The following is a 6,595-nucleotide window of genomic DNA, read 5'->3' on the forward strand; positions in this document are numbered from 1 at the left end:
GGATGCCCCAGGGCTTCTTAGCTGCCTCAGTGCAAGGTTCATGTGGGACTCACATGTGTGGGTTCTAGAGATGTGAGGGATTTAACACCCCACAGGGATTCCTTAGTCAATGGGAAGATAAATGCTCCTCTATCATACCTCCAGTAGAGAACTTTGAGGTGCATTTACATAGTTCTTCAGAAGGTCCCTGTGAGACTGAACCCAGGTTTCACACAACAGTGACCAATTTGAGAAGGCACTGCTCTGTTGGTTTCCTCTCCTTTCCTTTCCACCTCCATTCCATGGGAGCATCTCCCAAATAAACTCTGCCTGTAAGCCCTTGCCTCAGGCTCTGTTTTCTAGGAATAATCTAGCCTAAGATAGGTTTACATCCACAGTCCTCACAGATCGACAAGAAAAAGATATACAATGCAAGAGAATAATGACAAGAATCCCGCTGCAGTTCACTGGTCCTCACTGGCTGTTGGTCAGAAACATCAGTTCCTTGCCTCTCTGCAGGTTAGCGCACAATATGGCTTCCCTCACAGAAAGCAAGAGAAAATGCCCAAGATAGGAGCTACAGTCTTTTTATGACCTCTTCTGGGAAGTGACATCCTGCTATGTTGTTACATCGTATTTATTAGAAGTGAACTATCCACACTTGTGGGAGGGGCTTATACAGGGAAGGAATACCGGGAAATGGGGATCACTGGGGGCTATCTCAGGGGCTGTCACCACAGCAAGGATGTCAAGCAACTCATACATTGATGGTAGGAGTATAAATCAGTACCCCCCACTTTGGCACTTTCTAAACAGTTTGGCATTTTCTACTCAACTTGAAGCTCTGCTTATTTTATGAGCTAGCTACTCTACACCTAGTTATACACCAAGAAAATACAGGTGCATGTGTATGTACCAAAAGACAAGTATAATATGTTTATAGCAACATTGAGATAGCTCCAAACTGGAAATGCCCAGATACCCTTAGACAGTATAAAGGATAAATATTTATCAGACAGTCCTATGGTGGTATACAAATTAATTAATGAAATAGTTACATAGCAAATCAATTAATGAAATAGTCACACAGATGAGTATCACACCATGATGTTCAGTGAAGGAAAAAAAGGTGGACCACAGGACAGTATTATTATTCCATTCATACATTCATACACTTTCAGAAAGCAAAACTGAGCTAGAATATTTGGCGATGCCTACTTAAATGGTAAGACCATTAAAAAAAAAAAAAAAGGCAAGTAGTACCACAAGTCAAGAGACTGGTTATCCTTCCTGGAGGGCCTACCAAGGGAAGGGGCATGAGACGGGCTTCTTACCGCATCCTGGCACTTTGACGTCTTGCCTAAGGCAGTGGTTTCACAGGTGTTTATTTTCTGATCATTGACTGAGCTGTACATTGTTATTCTGTGTACTATCCATATGCATGTTACATTTTGCCATAAAAGGAACTTTCACAGAAAACACAAACCCACATTCTGTCATCCAACCATGCCCCAAAAGGGGCCAAACAGAGGGCCTGGCCCAGCCTAAATGCCTGGTGTGAGCCAGTATCCACCCCTGCCAGTAGGAGATCCTGCCAGTCACACCTCTGGACTGTGACAGGTGCTGGAAGGAAGGACGGCAACAAGGCTGTGCCTCCATGAAGCCCTGCCATTTGCAGCAGTGTGTGGCCAGGAGGGGGCTGAGAACTCCCTTGCCAGGAGAGGGCCTACCTTCTCCCGTGTACACTGTAGAAGGCAGCAAGCAGGAGGGGGGGGAGGCAGGTCTGGCTGAGGGGACCTTGGGTCAGGAGTCAGAGAATAGGAGCCCTTTTGAAACAGCCCCTGGAGCTCAGCTCTCAGAGACAACCTGCCTGCCCCACGTGACTTCAGTGAGCAGAGCCCAAAACCCTCTCTATCCACCTCCCCTGCCAAGAACTTCAATGGAAAGGTCAAGGGAATTTTCCACTCCTTTAAATGGAAGGGATCTTTCTTGGGCCCAGAAAGAATTATTTATCAGGTGTTCACGGCACTCTGTGCCTTTACAGGGCTGGCCGTGCTCTGAGGCACGACAGACAACTTTCTTCCTGAAAGCTCAGTTTACAGACCAACTTCAAAGCCCAGTCCCCAGAGCAGGGCCCGAGGCTCCAGTGTGGGGACTGACATCAAAGGGGTGTGTACAGGTTAACGTGATGTCAGGGCGGACAGCCGCAGGGTTGCAGGGGCACAGCCTTGTGAACCCCAGGCCACTGCTTCACTTGCTGCAGGCAACTGTCTAAAATAGCTGGCAGGCAGACAGAAGAGGGCAGAATACAGGAATGGGGCATAGCAGATGACCCCATATCTGTTTACTCTGCCAAGTTTGGGAAGGAAGTGGGGTTTAATGCAGAAGAACCACCTGGAGCCCCGCTGTTCATAATAAGGATCATACAAAAAGGCCACCAGCAGAGGGACCACTGGTGAAATGCTCCCATGCCAGAGACAGGGCTTCAGGATGATCCCCTGTAGAACTCACCAGCAGCCATGTAAGGTGGTTACTAGGACTCCCACTTTTCAGAGGAGACTGAAGCTTAGGGAGGGTCAGTGGCTTGCCCAAGCTAACAAGGGTGGATCTGAATTCCATAATCCCTCCCTCTTTCCTAATCCTCCAGGAATTTACCAGTAGGGCACTAAGGATGCTCTCTAGGGGCTGGAGGGTAAAACACGTAAAACACGTAACAGCAGAGCAGCAATAGGCAGCCCTCTAAGGCAGAGAGAAGTCTCCCTGGCCAACAGGCCTTGGCTTCTTTCATTTTCTCATTCATTCAACAGATTACTTCTTAGCATCTTTGTAGCAGACATTGTTCTGGGCCCTCGGGATAATATAATCAACAAGATAATGTCCTTGCTCTCAAGAAGCTTACATTCTTGTGAGGGAGAGGCAAACAAACAAAGGATAAAAAGTGTGATATGCATTAAATGGTTGTAACTTAAACAAAGGTAAACAGTACCTAACATATGTACTTCTAGTACTTCTTATGGGGCTAGAAACCATACTTAATCCTCACAACTCTATTGAGGCAGTTGCTAATATAAATCCTTATTTTACAGGTGAGAGAATTGAGGCATGGAGAGATGAAGAAACTTGCCCAAGGTCACAGGGCTGGCAAAATGGCACAACCAAGATTAGATTCCAGAGTCTGCCCGTTACCTCTACCTTCTGACTACCTCCTTACCTTTCCCTACTAATAGGGGGCTGGTCAGCCAAGAGCACATGAAAGGGGGCACCTGAGGGACAGTGGCACCTTATCCTGTCCCAAGAAAGGCAGCCCTGGCCCAGAAACATGGGCAGCAGGTCAGTGGGATAGGGGCATCCCTCAGTGGGGGAGGACCCTCAGGGAGCTGTCACAGTGCTTCAGTGTGGCTGCAGTAGAGCAAGGGAGGGGCCCTGTGCGAGTCGCTGAAGATGACCACTGTTCATTCCGTTCCTTCCTGTGCATGCATGGCCCTCTACCCACTAGGAGGAAGAGTTTATTTTCCTCTGCTTGAATCTGGCAGGCCTTGTGCCTTGCCTCGGTCAAGGAAATGTGGAGGTGACCCGTGCGCATTCCACACCTACTTCTCAAAGGCCTGGCGGCTTTGCTGCCTTCGGAAGCTAGCTCAGGTACAACATCCAAACACCCTGAGACCTCTATGCTATAAGAAAGACGAAGCAGCCACATGGAGAGACTCTCTGAGAGGAGGAGGTGCCCACCCGGCTCCCAGCTCATCCAGCCATCCCAGCTAGGGTGTCAGACCCGCGAGTGAAGAAACCACCTTGGACATCGCAGCCCCACCAGCACGACATGGAGCAGGAGACCCGCCCAGCGGAGGCTAGCCCAGACTGTAGAATCATGAAAAATAAATTGTTGTCTGGGGCCAGTTTGCTACACAGAACTAGAAAAAGGGTCTGTGTGTCCCTGAAAGAGGAGGAGGAGGAGGAGGGGGAGATAGAGAATGTGAGCCCCTGGGCACCTGGGCAGAAATGAGCAGAAGCTTGAAGAATGGTTCCTCCCAGGACTCTGTGTGGATCACAGCACACCCAGCCCTGATTTGGGGCTGATATGAAATCAGGGAGCAAAAGCTCTCTCATTTGTGCTTAGACTGCAGCCTGGGTCTGGCCAGGGAGAACTCAGCAGAAACACACACTCATCTGGCACTTCTGGGGTTCAAGGCTTGCGGAGAGGGCTGGGATCTGGGCAGGGGCAGTGGCTTTATGGTCAGAGACACCAAGGAGCTGCAGATGGAAGAACTCCAGTTTGACAGGACTGTTTGTTGTGAGCTCATGTGAGGCATTCCTGGGGACTCCCTAAAATGACCAGGGGAGACCCAGGTGGTGGACCCCTATTGTGAGCATTGCTGATGGAAACTGAGTTGTTATTGTCACTGGACCTCAGGTGTGCTCACCTGGCTAGCATGGCCCCAGGAAATACAGGTAACAGCAGGAAGACTTGAACATGATAGCCAAGAAAACTAATTTCAGAGTGTATGTGAAACACCCTGGGGGTTCCCAGAACTAGGTGTGAAGAATCTGAAGGGGGTTACTGTTCCCACAACGGTGGGCAGAGAAGAAACCGAGAACTACTGTGTATCACTATGATTCTGACCATATTCTGACCTGCCCAGGCCAGAGTCTTCTGAGGTCAGAAATTTGTCAAGGACACAAGGATTCTGCTGAGATGCCCAAGCTCTGGTTTCTCTCAGCACAGGACCCAATTTTCCAACTTCTTCTAGAGACAGAAGTCCTGCCTCTGAACCCGGACTCTAGGAAGGAGGTGCTTTCTAGCTGCAAGAGCCTCCAGAGGCTAAGACTTGGCCCAAGAATGAGACAGGAACTCAGTCAAAGGGGACTGAGTGCCTTTAGTGGGCCAAGAGAACCCTACTATGTGTGGGGGAAACCAAGACCCTGTGGACACATACCAGGTCCTGGGCCAGGAAGCCAAAAGGGGCCATGCTGTGGCCTGCACAACTAGCAAAATGTCCCAAGATGTCAAATTAGTTAAGGATCGAGCTATGGCTCAGGGCTCAGTGTGAAAACACCTGTGACTGATTAGTGTTGTCAAGCCAGGGGCTGAGGACAGTGACAGCTCCCTGTCTGTGTGACTCAGCTGAGGGACTATCACCTCCTTCCTCCTCAGTTCTAAAGCAGAGCGTGGGGAAAAAGCAAGAAGCTGAGTAATCAGGAGCCTCTCATCCACGAGGACAAAACCCTCAGCCATCCACAGGATCCCCTAGCAAGTGTTTCCCAGTTCTCCATGTAAAAGCCTCGAGAAGCTCAGCTGGGAAGCCTCTTCCCTGTTCCCTAAGCTGTCCCCTGTAAGCTCAAAGAAGTTCTCTTTAGGGTCTGTGTGTGCTATTCCAAAACACAGAGCTCAGCCTCTCTCCCCAAAGCACAGGCCTTCCTGGGCTGATCCGCACCTTCCAGCCATGACCTGCACCCTCCACTGTGCGGGCATGTCCACCCCATGTGCACCCTCACTCCAGCCTCATCTGCATTTAACATCTCTTGTTGGGCTGTGGCAGAGAATACTCAACAGCCTCATATTAAAAATGCCCTTTAAAATTCAAAAGCTTTGAACTAAAGAAATACCTTGAGAAGTTTTCATGGAAAGTTCAGCTCCGCTGGTTCAATTCACTGCACTTAGATGCACCTTTTCAAATAATAGGGAAAAAATGTAACAGGGTCAGACCCAATCAATATGCTTGTTCAAACAGAATTGCAGGGACTGTGATGTGCACACATTTTGTACTCTGCCTTTGTACACTGCCACTCACTCTGAAGAAAGGTTCCTTTGCTCGGAGAGCAATGAAAGTGGTAGCCTTTGGAGTGGAGGCGGCAAAGCAATGGCGTGTTTACCAGGCCGGGAGGGGCTGCCAGTTTCCAACACCCCCACCCCTAGCTTCCTTTCTTTGTTCTTTTCATAATAGCACCAAACCCCACGTGGGCAAAGTCCCTCACCCACCCCTGGCATCCGTACGCAGAATCAGAAGCAGGGGCTCTCAGCATTTGCCTGCCACATTTCAGAAATGTGATTTGTGGATTAGACAAATAATTTGCTGTTTCTTTCCCACCCTTGGTGTGGAACAAAAAAGGACTTGCTAGGGAGCACTGTACTGCAGCGAGGGAAACTTCCAAAGCCCAAAATGAGCTCTTGCCTGGCTGAGTCAGGCTCTAAGTCCACTCCCACCCCCAGTGCCTTTCACCCCCAAGCTGACCTTGGGCAGACAGATGCTTCCCTGGCCTTTCAACCTCCAACAGCCAAGAACCCAGCTTAACTAAAATGGCCAAAAGGGTTCGGGGAGAAGGGCTAGGGGCAGTTTCCACTTCTACAACCAGGAAGGCGGGCAGAAAAGAAATGATGGGGGGCGCAAACAGAACGATTGCTTTCCGCATCAACCTCAGTCTGGGCACATCTACTTCGTGCCCACTCACAACTGTATGTACACCTCGCCTTAATCACTGAAACAATGCCCTGGACAAGTTAAGAATCTCAGCAGTTCAGGAGGCTCAATTGGGGATTAGGAAATGATTATTCCAACCCCTGATTCATACTAGATCCTAAATGTTCTCTCTGTTTCTTGCTAAAATTCAACAACCTGGA

Source organism: Manis javanica, chromosome 11 (assembly GCF_040802235.1).
Source record: "Manis javanica isolate MJ-LG chromosome 11, MJ_LKY, whole genome shotgun sequence".
NCBI classification, from domain to species: domain Eukaryota; kingdom Metazoa; phylum Chordata; class Mammalia; order Pholidota; family Manidae; genus Manis; species Manis javanica.